The sequence below is a fragment of the Gavia stellata genome, chromosome 16 (genome assembly GCF_030936135.1).
Source record: "Gavia stellata isolate bGavSte3 chromosome 16, bGavSte3.hap2, whole genome shotgun sequence".
Classification (NCBI taxonomy): Eukaryota; Metazoa; Chordata; class Aves; order Gaviiformes; family Gaviidae; genus Gavia; species Gavia stellata.
Window position 1 is genome coordinate 10788975 of NC_082609.1, and position 13611 is coordinate 10802585.

A 13611-nucleotide genomic window follows, 5' to 3' on the forward strand; every position below is an offset into this window, starting at 1 on the left:
GCAGAGCCTAAAAATAGCTATTTGATGATTGGACCGGCCTAAAGCCAGGCTGGGATCAAGGAGGAAGGTATGTGACTTAAATTCCCTTTTGCTCACTTGTGTCCTAAACTCTGACTGAAGATTGGATGAAACTAATTCAAATGATATGGAGGTGTATAAAAAAGAGTAAGAATGAAAAGAGAGTGAAATTTTTACTCCAGTTCCCCTGTTATTTTCATCACTGACTATGGTAGCACATTGACCACATTTTAGTTACTACTAAAAAGTGTTAGTGTACTACTAAGCGTGTAAAGCAGAGAAGTTGGGAGTTGTTGAAGAAATCAGTGGACGGTTGTTTCCCCAAATGGAGAGTAAGAGAAGGAGGTAGAGAGAGAGCTGCCTACCTCCTTCCCAAACTGCAGCTACGTACAGTATCTTTTCTGCAGCTGAACCCTTCTTTAAAGATAGCATGGCATGTTCCTGAGCTAATTGGCCATCTGAGTCACACGAATCATCGGAATCACCATAGCAATAACAAATACATCATTTGGAAAAAAATCAGCTGTTTAAGATGGACCACCAGTGCCCCTTAAATAGATGCTTGCTTAACATTTGGGATTTGGAAATCTCCATGAATAGCAATTCTAATGAATGAAATGCCAAGTGATACCACCTCCTTGTGTGGCTGGCTTTGACATTTCCAAGCATAGCCTCTCTCCTGGGCCATCATTTTGCACCCACACTTGTCTGACAACTTGCTGAAGAAATGCATCCAAACAGACAATGAAATGCCTGGATGATTTATGCAGGAGGGAAGTAAACAAAATATCACTGAGAATAAAACCTTTTCAAATGCAACTATAAAAAGCAATATCAGACAGTTCCAAGTGCTGGAAAATTGCTTTTCTCACTGCCGCTTGGCTCATTTAAATTCACTCTTTTGGGATAAGATCTTTCTTAATGAGGTTTGACCAGACTTTGATTTAAACATCTGAAGGCTCCACAACAATTGTTGCTAGGCATTTGGTGCTGTTCATGTTTGGACAGTTAGCTCATGGCCATGGCACAGAGAGAGTGATTTTCCTAGAAATCTGCTGAGAATAAAGACATTCAGTAAATCGGTAGGACAGGGACTGTGAAAGTGTCAAGTTCTCTGTCCTGTTCTATTGCTCAGTTTTCATAAATGGTGATTACATTTGTGCATATTAAAGCTAGAAATTGTTTTGCCTAGGAAATTCTCCATACTTTAATTTTCTCATGGACTCATAGTCTTATCTCCTTTCAAATAAATCACTGGTTCCCAGTGTTAATCTTTGTATTTTCTCTCCTTCGGCCTTTTTGCTTCATCCCCATGTTACCTCTCTCTTCATAACAAAACGCAAGAATGAAATGCAAATGGCGATTTGCCCCATTTTACCCAGACAGTATGTCGAGAAGCTATGAACAAAATCTGTGCTGTGCCGTTAAAACAAATGACACATTCATTAGATTCAGCTGAGTATGGGAGGAATATTGAAGATGATGTGCAAACTGTAAACAGGTCACCTTCTGGAAGATAAAGTGGATTACTCCAGTGCAAGACATAATTAAATGAAATTTCTTTGAACTCGCCCTTTTGTGTTCTAATGTGTGTCGATTTGGGAAAACAAGATTATTTTTTAGCAATTCTGATTTTCCTACTTGTGGATATATTGGTTCTAAATTCCTTTTTGCCTCCCAGGGAGCTTATAATTTACAGATTGGGATTTTTCTATGTGACATAGAATGACATCCTAGTTTGAATATATCTCCTGTTTCAAATGAAAAGATTAAAATATGAAGAGCTATGTCTCCCACTTGTGAAATGCAGTTCCTGATGAATGTACTGATTTCTCCATTGTATAAGAAACTGGTAATACACTATTTAAAACTGTTTGAAATATATTTCAAAGCTGTTTTTTGCAGAAAATTCCACCTCTATAGAACAGTTTGATGCAGCCTAGCGTTGGGCCAAGGCAAGTGAAATAATTTAAAATATGGGAATCTCCAAAACACTTTTCTGGTGAAAATGTAATTATTTTGTTTTGAAAGTGCCTAATAATCCAAAAATTGGGTTGATAGTTTTCAAAGTTTTCAGACCTGTAGATGCTGACAGAGCAAATTTAAGAGTGGACAGAAACTTTGGTTTTAGTGTCTCTTTTTTCAGACTTTCTAAAACAGTCTGCTGCCTGAAAACCATTAATCATTAGACAAGCACAGGTTAAGGGATAATGAGAGCTTTCCATCTAGACAGGTGTGACACATGGCACAGAAAAGCAGAAGACAGAGGCATTTGAACTAGATGCATCTTAGGCAACCAAAACCTTCTCAGCTGCTTTTTACTCTGAGGCACCAGAATATCATAGGTGCCATATTTTAGTTATTTATTACCATAAAGTTTCCAAGATGCTTATAACCGTGCCTGTGTACCAGCCTAGAGTGGCCCAGGTTTGACAGGGCTGAGTAGCTCGTACATATCTCCACTTGAGATGGAGCAACGGGGCGTTTCTCTGTCCCAGGCTCCAAAGGGAGGAGGTCTGGGCTTCCCAGGGATGCCCAACATCTGTCTTGTCAGCTCCTTTTGAAACATGGTTGCTGGAAGGAAGGGGTGATGGTGACAGCACCCCGTCATACTCAGACAAGAGAATGATGCAGGGTCAGCCCTACCTTTGCCGAAAGGGATTGGATCCAGCCCCCAGTTTCCAGGCTCTGTGTTACTCTGGAGGGGGTGCATGTGAAAGCAGGCAGAGGAGGAGGAAAGGCTGTTTTCCACCTGTGCTGGCAAGCTGCACTGCGTGTGTGACGAGTTTCAGATTCACAGCAGTGCTCTGCCTAGTGGCCAGGGCACTTCCCTGAGAAAAGAAGTCCTAAATTTTGTATTAATCTGCAGGGAGGAGGAATTCCTGTTGGTGGAGGAGGGATTGAGTGTACCACCCCCCTCCTTTGGTGACGCTTCTAGCCACTGGGTATTGTGCAAGGCAGGATTACTGTCACCTTCTCATTCTCCAGTGAGTGCACTGTAGTCAGTCATCCCTGCCAGCCCTCTGAAAGGGAGCACATTATCTCAGATTAATCCCTGTTCCCTGAGTTTCCCTGTTGACAGCTGATGCTGGCTCCTTGTTTTTGAACCACCCATTCCCTACACACCATGTAGGGACCTTATGCACCTATTACCCCTAGGGTGCCTAATATTTAAGCAGCAAACCACCTACATTTATTTACTGCATCTGGCCTAAAATGGTTTTCAAAATCATACGGCATACCAGCAGAAGAAACAAGACAAAAATTTATTGAATACTGATTGCAGTTAATAACCAGATAAAAGTAGCTAAAAGCCTGCAGGAGTGCTGTGAACCTAGGAAAGCCCCTGTTTGTCCTTACTCCCCTCCACCCTCTCCCCCTGCAAAAGCCCTGCTTTGTCTGTAGAGGGGGAGAACGGGTCCTAGCCTTTGCCGTGGAGAAGTCAGCAGGTTTTCAGACACGGGAGTAATGCATCCTCATGATGTCTTCTGACTCCGGGCTGGAAAGGAACCATCTGTTTGTTACACCACACACTGAGCCTGTGCTGTTGGCAATCTTCTGGGCTCCAATGAAGCCAGATAAGCTTTGCTCTGGGGACTGCATACAGTGGGGCATGAGGCTAATTCTCATACTGGAAGCTGGTGAAAACAGATCCAGAGAAGATATGCAAAACAAATATGTATTAAAAACAGGCCTTCTGCTGCATAGAAACTGAGAGAGTAGCTTGAGGAGCAGCACAGGGGAAAAAAAAATGATGTTATGTGATATTCACAGTGCATGGAGGCTCTAGGGAAGAAGCGTGTTGAGAGGACGCTAAGTGAGAGCATGTACTGTGCAGAAGAGTTGCGGGGAGGAAGGGCGATGCAGCTCCAGAACATGGTGGGAGGAAAAGCTGATCCCAGCAGAGCGAGGACAGGCAAATTCATCTCAAGAGATGGTCATAGCAGCAATGACAAACCTTAATTTCACACGATGTTGCTTATTTCTGTGTGCATGTGCATATATAAATAACAACATTGCAATTTCAATCAAGAAAACCACATCCTATCTTCAGATGAGGGAAATTGCAGATATGGGGGTGGAAGTGTCATCTGCACTGGGTGTTGAGACTTCAGATTCAGTGACAGGTGATTCCTTACTCCCTACAAGTAATACAAGCACTTAGCCTGTTTGCATTAGGCTCTGGGATTTTTTTTTCCCTGATGGATTACTCCAGTCAATCACGGCATATACTGTGACACTAATAGCTAACCACTGAGGTGCTCTGCAGTAAAGAAACATGGACCTGTGGTATTTCAGTTAACTAAAACTGGCATTACATTAACGCCAAAATGAAAATGCTGAAAATAGACCCCCTTTACTGACAAATTCTCATTTAACAAAACCACTTTTCAAGAGGGTGCTACTGCTAAAAGCTTTGAGGGTAAAATTATAGGAAGAAGAGATCGCAAAACAAGATGTTGACCTCAAAGTAGAGTAAGCCTATCAGGTAGGTACAGGGAGACCTGCGTCTTTTGTTCATGCTCCAAGTTGTTAGATGCAAAAGACTTCTGGCTGAGATGTCACACACACTTATTAACCCAGTGCTATGCACAAGCAAATACATTCTGACTCAGATAATCTTAAAAAGCCATCCCAGTAGGGCATATTAGGAGACTAGCATTGATTGCGCCTGAGTTACGTTAGGAAAGTAAGCCTTTATACATACATACACACACATATATGTATGTAAAATGCAACTCAAATATATATATTGTATATATACATAAAATGCAGTTTATTATTTCCAAATGCATTTTAAAAATGGAAAAGTAAATATTTGAATATGTTTTCTGAAATTTCATTGCCAATAAGTAGTGGCAGTGGATCAAGCTTTTGAAGGCAGTAGGAATCTGGTGATCCGGGAAGCCGAGTTGCCTGCATGTCACCCTCCCTACCAGCTTGTCTGGGGACACAACTTCACTAGCAGTGATGTGCAGCTGCAGCACAAGAGATGATTTGCACCTGGACAAATCCAAATGATCATGGAGGAGCTGGGTCTGCCTGCATCTCCCCAATAGACATGCCAATAGATGGCAGACACATGCTATCGGCAAGGACCAATGCCAATATTCACATATGGCACTATACATAAGTGCCCCAAAACAGGCACTGGAGGGAGGACCAGTGTAAATCTTTACGATAGGAATGCTTTGATTTGTGCTTCGCTGCAAAGCAAAATGCACAGAGTGAAGTTTGGAGGTGGCAGAGCCCTGGAGAGCCCCAGACTTAGGAATGAAAGAAACAGAGGCAGAGCATCTGATGCATGAAAGCAGAGGGGTGAGATGGGCTCTCATGACAGCAGGAGAGGGGAAATATTAGGTGGCATGATCATGTCTGATATAAAGGGTGACAGAGAAGTCCAGGCTGCAAAGGGGCTTCAAACAGATTAGTGACCAGTGTTTGTAAATCTGACTAGACATGAGTTGAACTAAGATGGCAAAGAGATGTACCAACTGCAATGTGTTTAGGGAAGGTGACCTAAAGATCAAGGGTCTTCCAAGAAACCTTCAGCTGTTGGTGTATGCAATGCATGTGGGTATGTGTATTTTTCAGTTCCACTAGGAACTTCATACCTTGAAATTTTTATGGTCCACTTTAGTTAAAAAGGTTTCTTTTTGAATACTGGTAGTCTTCAAGTAACAGCACTGAAGATGGTGTTCCTAATTAGGGTGATCATACAGTTGTAATGATTTAATTTCAAATTCTGAATGAGATTATAACAGAGCTAACATTTTAACAAATAGCAAGGTAGGTCTGGAGAGCACGTTTATCTTCGGTCTGCTGTTAAATACCTGCGTGTGTGCTGGATTCAAGGAATATTTTCTCTGGCTTTAATACAGACATATAAAAAGAAGTCTGTGTTTCTAAAGATCTTAAGAAACATTGAAGGTCAGACGAAAAGTTGAGTAAACAGACACTCTTTTAAAATTATCTTCTGATCTTGTTCAAATATTATGCTTTTTTCTTCAGAATCTTTACTTAATCTTTTAAATTAACCTCATAATAATAAAAGTGATAGAGTACAGAAACGCTAAAATGTAAGGTGAAAGGCATCAGCTTTTTAATTAACCACCTGTATGCTTATTTTGCTAGAGATTACAGTCTGTCTTGTGAACACAGGTACATGAAATCAAGAGATTGAGTACTTGTGCTGTGAATTAACAGAAAATGTGAGCTCTGTTTTGAGCTCTGCTATTGATCTGCCGCTTGATCTTGGGCAAGTCATTTCACCTTTCTCTGCCACTGTTGGGTGTTAGGTTTTTTCCTATTCTTCTCCCTCATCTGGCTGTTGGGAAAATTCCTTTGAACACTTTTTCCTGGTGTGAACAGCCAGTGCTGAGCAGTGTGAAGCCCTGCTCATGGCTACCATGCCTAACTCTTTAAAGTCTGAGTTACTCTGAGGGCAGCTTGAGGCCGGTATTGGAGTCAGCACAAGAGGGATGCTCACTTGGAAAGGCGCTACTCAGGGGGCTCAGTATTCCTGGCTCAAGTCTCCATCACAGGGACAGGGGCGATGCACGTGAGCGTGTGATTGTCAAACAGGGAATTTCCTCCTTGCCAGTGGCAAGGGAACACAAGGCAACACAAAGTGCTCAAACAATTGGTATCAGTGCAAACGTTTTGATTAAAATACTTCTGCAAAATAAAAGGCTTGTGGTGTCTAACGATTATAGATTTCATCGCACAAATGCACCTCAACCTGAGAGCAATTGCCTGCACTGCCCAAGGGGGTCAATGCACTGAAAGCAGCCTGTGCTGAGAAACCATCCCGGGATACCTGTATGACAGCTGTGTTCCGGCGGCGGTGGAGACACAGTAAGACGTCTACGGGCTTGCACATACAGTCAGGGTAGAGCTGTCTAACGAATTACCATCTGCCCGCTGACCCCAGAATTATCTGCGTGCTCAAAGCCCATGGCGAATGGGAGGCAGTTTGACTTAGTTCAGCAATAAAAGATGGATAAACTTAGATCAGATTGTTATAGCTCTGGGTTAATAGCTTGCACTTAAATGACTCCAGTGACTGAGCCCACATGCAGTGATTTGCTAGGCCACTGAAACTTGAGTGTGCCTGTAAACCAAATACTGCTTGTATGTGCAAATTTGGGTCAAGGTTTATGAAACCAGGTGCCACAACTTTATATTGCAGCTAAGTCTCTAGCAGCGACCCCAGTTTTACCTCCACAACCAAATGATTAGGTGAAGCTGCAGTGGGAGCAGCTAAGTATTCAGTGTTTTTCAAATCAGGCCAATATTCTTTATAAATCCACTGGATAGAACTGTGTCTGTATAATCTCATATTTTCCTAAAACTGAGATGCACAGAAATAGCACTAGTTTTAATGTAGCCTTCCTTTTTGAATATATCACTCTAACACAAATACGTGCCTGATGAGATTGAATCTTGGAAGTCATAAGGTTCTCGGGCTTAAAAGACAGTAAAGTGCACTGAAGATCCTCCTTAAAAGAACGATTGTCTTCCAGTCTGGACTCCTGTCTTCCGCTGCACTTCAGAAATTTTTAACATAGTTCACATAGGACAGTCTCTATTGAGCACTAAAGTTATTTTGTAAGTGAAAAAAACAGTATGAATGGATCACCAGGGCTGCACTCTCTGCACTTGTACTAGCAGGGGATTTTTATTTTTGGGAAATGATTAAAATTTTTCCTCCTAGTTTGGTGACCCTAACTTGCAGAGCTGAGTGATGCTTTTCTTTATTGCCGTTGGTAATAAAGGTTGGATTATTCTTCTGGCTTCTGAGGGAAACCTTATTATTACTGGGCAGCTGTCACTGAGAGACAGTTTATATTCAATTTGATAGATTATGCAATTGTCCTGGTTCTGACATAACTGCAGCATTGTCTCAGCAACTGTAAACACACAGCTGCAGGAAACATGCGCTGGGGAGGCAAAGGAAAAGGAATCACTTCTTCAAGGGGAAAAATGAAACCTGGTTCAAACCTCATGGAATCAGACTGTATTTGGTTTTAAGGCATTGTTGGTTTGGTTTTATAGCTTCTCTTCCTGTTTCTTCATTGCTGGCATTTATTGATGATCCTCAAAGCTAGACTCTCTCACTGAGATGCTGAACAGATACACAGAGGGAAAGCTTTATAGGTGAAATGGAGCTGCATATGTGTTAGTAACCCCGCAGCAAAGCCTAGAATTCTCAACCATAAATGGATGTGCTAATTAATGACAAGGTTTCACCCCCCTATTAATTTGTTTTCTTTATTTAGATCCTTAGCATTATTACCATAAAAAAGGCTCATCAGGTATGGTCAAAGAGCAAGCATCTGGGAGGTATGTTCGGCTTTCCTGACATCTCTCTGATGTTCCTCCCTGCCGTGTAAGCAAGCCACAGGCTGTTATGAAGCTAGACTAGCTGCTGAGGACCCTAGGAAGCCTGGACATCATCCCAAAAGGACACCACAACTCACATCCCTAACTGGGCAGATCCTCCCTAGGCCAGCAAGAACACAGAGAAGAGGTAGAGTTCCTTGCCCCAAAGCATACAAGTGAAAGAAGCAAGTGATCTACAATGAGAAGGTGAAAGATGAAAACCTACTTAAACTATTAATCTGTCTAAACAGTGGATACAAGAGTGTGGTCTTTGTCTTTTGTCACTTTTAGCTAAAAAAGACAGGATGGTCACACACAGGTATTATCATAACAACAGTTCATTTACCAGGAGGGTGGTGTGGCTTAGGACAGTCAGGAATGCACTCCACAGGACTAAATAGGATTGAAACGCTGAAACCCACAGGGTGTCCTACTCAAGGCTCAGGAAGGAGGCTGAGTCATCTAGCGGCACCCCAAAAATCATCTCAGTGGACAGGGTTTCCTGCCCATTTGTTAGCCTAAGCTTGCAGGAGCATGTAGTAGGGAGCAGTCAGCTGGCAGCGGTGTGACTGAGGCATAAGCTTCCAGGCATCTTTCACCAACATCTGGAACCAGGAGGCGGTTTTTTCAATGTCTAAGTATGAGTTGGTGCAAAGGGTGTTGAGGAGTCTGGGGCCTTGACTTCTCAGCTCATCCTCACTGTGGTGGAAGAAGTATAGTATGTCCTCCACCAGCCGCTCCCTCACGCACATGCACTGTAGCTGCACACGGAGGCAGGAGCTGCTGGTCAGCATCTCCTCCTGCCTGGCTCCAAGCAGAAGGTGTGCCCAGGGGGAGGCTGCAGGGGCATGAGCAGGCGGTGGAGGACATTGTCCTCCCGGGCTCTCCACCCTTCATAGGCACAGCCCACCCCAATGGCTGGCTGCACCCGTGGCTTGAAGTTATTCCCAGAAAGTCTTTGGCAGGCACTAAGAAGCTCGTCTACCAGCTCCTCCACCAACTTGCACATGTCAGCCATGTACGACACTGGCCACTGGATATGATTGGCCACACATCTGCCCAGGCCTCCTGTGTCACCAGAGCTGTCATCATCTTCTACCTCTTCCTCCTCCTCCTGATCCTCTTCCTCCTCCTCCTCCTCCTCCTCCTCGTCTTGACTTCCAGGGCAGCTGCTTCCTGGCTTATGGCTCCTTTTTCTGGTCCTCCAGCAGACCCACAGGAGCAGGAGCAGGGCTCCTGCCCCAAGAGCAGAGGCCCAGAAGCACCATTGCTGGAAGGTAGCGAGGAGCAGGACTTTCCTGGCCACTCAGTTCTGCTCCTGTGTCTGCTCTATATCCTGCAGCAGCTGAATCATGTTCCAGCTCAGCTGCCGAGCGAGGTACTGCATGAGCCTGTGCATGGCTGCATGCAGCTCTTCACCCAACTGCAGTGGGTCCTGGAGAACGCCCAGTGCAGCTAGGGCAAGGAAGGCAATGACAGCCATGGCCTGCAGGAGATGGAAGAGAAGGGGTCTCAGTGGGGCTAGGCAGGAGGGAGCTGGCGGTGGGGGGAGTGGGGAAGGGAGCTGCAGGGACCTGGGGGCAGATAGGAGAGGGGGTGAGAGGGCTGTGAGGCACCCATCCATAGCAGTGCACCGTGTCCTGCCCAAGGTGCTCCCCTGAGCAGCTGGACCCTCACTCCAGGGTGAGACACCCCCCCCTCCCAGGGGCCGGTCTTTCTGCCCCGGCCCACGTCCAGCCCAGCCTGCCCCCCTGTGCACTCGCTGCTGGCCCAGGCTGCACTGTAGCAGCCCTGCCTGCTGGTGCCCCTGGGGACTGCCCCAGGCATCGTGACCACTCTGCTGTCACAGGCACCAGAACTGCATCACAGATCTCCTCTCTGCTTCCTTCCTCTTTCCTTTCCTTTCCTTTCCTTTCCTTTCCTTTCCTTTCCTTTCCTTTCCTTTCCTTTCCTTTCCTTTCCTTTCCTTGCCTTGCCTTGCCTTGCCTTGCCTTGCCTTGCCTTGCCTTGCCTTGCCTTGCCTTGCCATTTCCTCCCCTCCCCTCCCCTCCCCTCCCCTCCCCTTCCCTTCCCTTCCCTTCCCTTCCCTTCCCTTCCCTTCCCTTCCCTTCCCTTCCCTTCCCTTCCCTTCTTTCCTCTCTTGCCTTGCCTCTTCTTTTTTCTTTTTTCTTTTCTTTTCTTTTCTTTTCTTTTCTTTTCTTTTCTTTTCTTTTCTTTTCTTTTCTTTTCTTTTCTTTTCTTTTCTTTTCTTTTCTTTTCTTTTCTTTTCTTTTCTTTTCTTTTTTCTTCCCATTTCCTTTCTTCCCATTTCCTTTCTTCCCATTTCCTTTCTTCCCCCATTTCTTCTCCCTTCTTCCTTTTCTTTTTCTCTCCCTTGTCTTTCTGTAGCCATGGCATTTGCTTTCAACGCCAACCTTGAGTCTTTCCCTTCTTAGATATGCATGGGTGATAATACAGCCATACCTACACAGCCAAAGCAAAGCTTATCAGCATCCAATTACTGCTACGTGTGTGTGCTCACTGTGTCAGACAAAGAGAACAAAAAATCTGTCATACTTGTCATTGTTATCCAGTAGTTATCTAGGATCAATTGTGGAGCTAATTTCTTCACTAACAGCTGTTGTTTTTTTTCTTCAGGGCTTCCACCTTCCTCAGTTAGGCACTTGATCAGAAAGATGAACTATTGGGAGAGAGTGGGAAATGCCAGGAACGCTAATGCTGTGGGACTGAGAGGGTTAGAGAGCTGGTAATACCCTCGTATTGCCACAGAGAGCGGCTGAGGAGGCTTGGGAGGGGCCAGGAGCAACCGCGGCCATCCCCTGCACTTGTCGAAGTGTGCTAGCCCAGAAAGCGGGTTGTTTTCTTCTGGGAGCCAAACGGAGGCAGCCTCCTGCTGAAACAAAATGAAGTCCACCTGCCGCAACTGCATAGCTGTGGCTGAAACCCAGATGGAAGTGATAAAACCTCCCTGTGGACACTTACACACAGACAAACCTCGTGAGAACTGAAAGAGCTGCTCACACCCAAAGTTGCATGGAAGTCCAGAACCTGAAAGTCTCCCTAGGGTCTGAAGGCAGAGGTGGATGTCACGGGTGTAACTGCGCCCAGCTGGAGGAACTCTTTAAGCAAGTAGCCATGTTACAAGAGGAGCTTAACAGGCAGCACAGTATCTGGGATTCTGAGCAAGAGATCGATGCGTGGTATTGTGCGCTGACACAAGCTGAGTGACAGCCCTGCCTTCAGACTTCGCAAAGGGAAGGCAAGCTTGCTTCCAACCCTGAACTGACAGACTCAACTAACTCACAAGACAAAGGAGACTGGATGCTCATCTCTGCTCGGGGCAGGAGGAGTCTTCCCTTTCCCCCTGAAGTGCCCCTACGTAACAGATATGGTACCCTGGGGCTGGAGAATGAAGAGAGCATGAGTAATGGGCAAGACCCAAGAAAAGCCAACTGTGCAAAGTTGGTCCAACCACCCATCCACATTAGAACAGGTACAAGCAGGAAAGTACATAGGGTGTTAGTAATTGGAGACTCCTTGCTGAGAGGACCATTTGTTGTCCAGACAATGTCTCTACAGACGTTTACCACCTGCGGGGAACTGGCATCCATGATGTCATGGAGAGGCTGCCAAGCCTGGTAAAGCCTGCAGACTATCGCCCGTTCCTACTACTCCAAGTAGGGTTGAATGACGCTGCAATGAGGCGACTCAGAAATATCAAGAGACCTTAGGTCCCTCAGAACAATGTTAAAGGGATCGGGAGCACAGGTGGTGTTCTTCTCTATCTTCCCAGTCAGAGAAGGGAGTTTGAGAAAAAGGAGATTAATTCAACACGTGAATGACCGGCTGCATAGCTGGTGCCATGCTCAAGGTCTCGGCTTCTATGCTCTTGGGCATACCTTTGAGAAACCGGGCCTGTTGACAGCTGACAGGGCTCAACTGACCAAGTGGTGCAAGAGTGTCCTGGGCAACAAGCTGGCTGGACTTATAAACAGAGCTTTAAACTAGATTTAGTGGGGGAAGGGGATGGAGTTCTAAGCACTAGAGAAGAGCCAGGGGCTGCTGAGGCATTAAGAAGCAACAGGGAAACACCTGCAAATTGTCTCAAGGGAATTAGGGTGAACTCCTCTGAAAAGGTGATGTGGCCAATAGGCCAGTTGAAGTACCTCTATACCAAAGGACGCAGCATGGGAACCAAACAGGAGGAGCTGGTAGCCACTGCCCAGGTGGAAAACTATGACCTGATTGCTATCAGAGAAACTTGGTTTGATGAATTGTATGATTGGAGTGCTGTGATTGATGGCTATAAACTACTCGGAAGGGACAGGCAAGGAAGGAGACGTGAGGGAGTTGCCTTCTATGCCAAAACCGGCATTGATTGCACACAGCTATCTTTGAAGAACAGCAATGTGCAGGTCGAGAGCTTATGGGTGAAAAGTAGAGACCAAGCCAACAAAGGAAACTTTGTGGTTGGTGTCTACTACAGGCCACCCAATCAAGGAGAGGAGGTTGATGAAGAGTTCTTTCTTCAACCGCAAGAAGCATCACGCTCACCGGCCCTGATCCTGATAGGGGACTTCAACCACCCGGACATGTGCTGGAAAAGTGGCACAGCAAACTTTAAGCAGTCCAGGAAACTACTGGAGTGTGTTGAGGTCAACTTCCTAGTACAGGTGATGGAGAGACCGACCAGAGGAGAGGCACTGCTGGACCTGTTGCTCACTAATATGGAAGAGTTTACCAGAGAGCTCAAGACTGGAGGTAGCCTGGGCTGCAGTGATCATGCCCTGGTAGAATTCTCAATCTTGAGGGGTACAGGATGGGTAAAAAGTAGAGTCAGGAGCCCAAACCACTATGTTGGGTGTCTGTGGCAAGGTGTGGGCAGCGGGGGGCTTCAGAGGGGCCTCTGTGAGAAGAGATCAGGGGCAGCTCTGTGATGGACACAGCCAGTCCCAGGTGCCCCTGCAACAGTCCCACTGCAGGACACAGCTGAGCCCATCAGCCAAGCTGGTGGGATCTCTGTGGAAATGTATTTAAGAAAGGGAAAATGCTGTACAGCAGTGAGAAGTGATGAAAAAACTGTGAGAAAGAGCCCTGCAGACACCAAGGCCAGACAAGGAGGGGGATGGGATGCTCCAGGGGCTGGAACAGATATTCCCCTGCAGCCCATGGAGAGGACCATGGTGGAGCAGCTATTTACCTGCAGTC

General features: G+C 45.6%; 1 pseudogene; it reads right to left on the reverse strand.

The window, feature by feature from the left end:
• Positions 1-8833: 8833 nt before the first annotated feature.
• Positions 8834-9886, reverse strand: LOC132318336 (inositol 1,4,5-trisphosphate receptor-interacting protein-like 1; annotated as a pseudogene).
• Positions 9887-13611: the final 3725 nt, after the last annotated feature.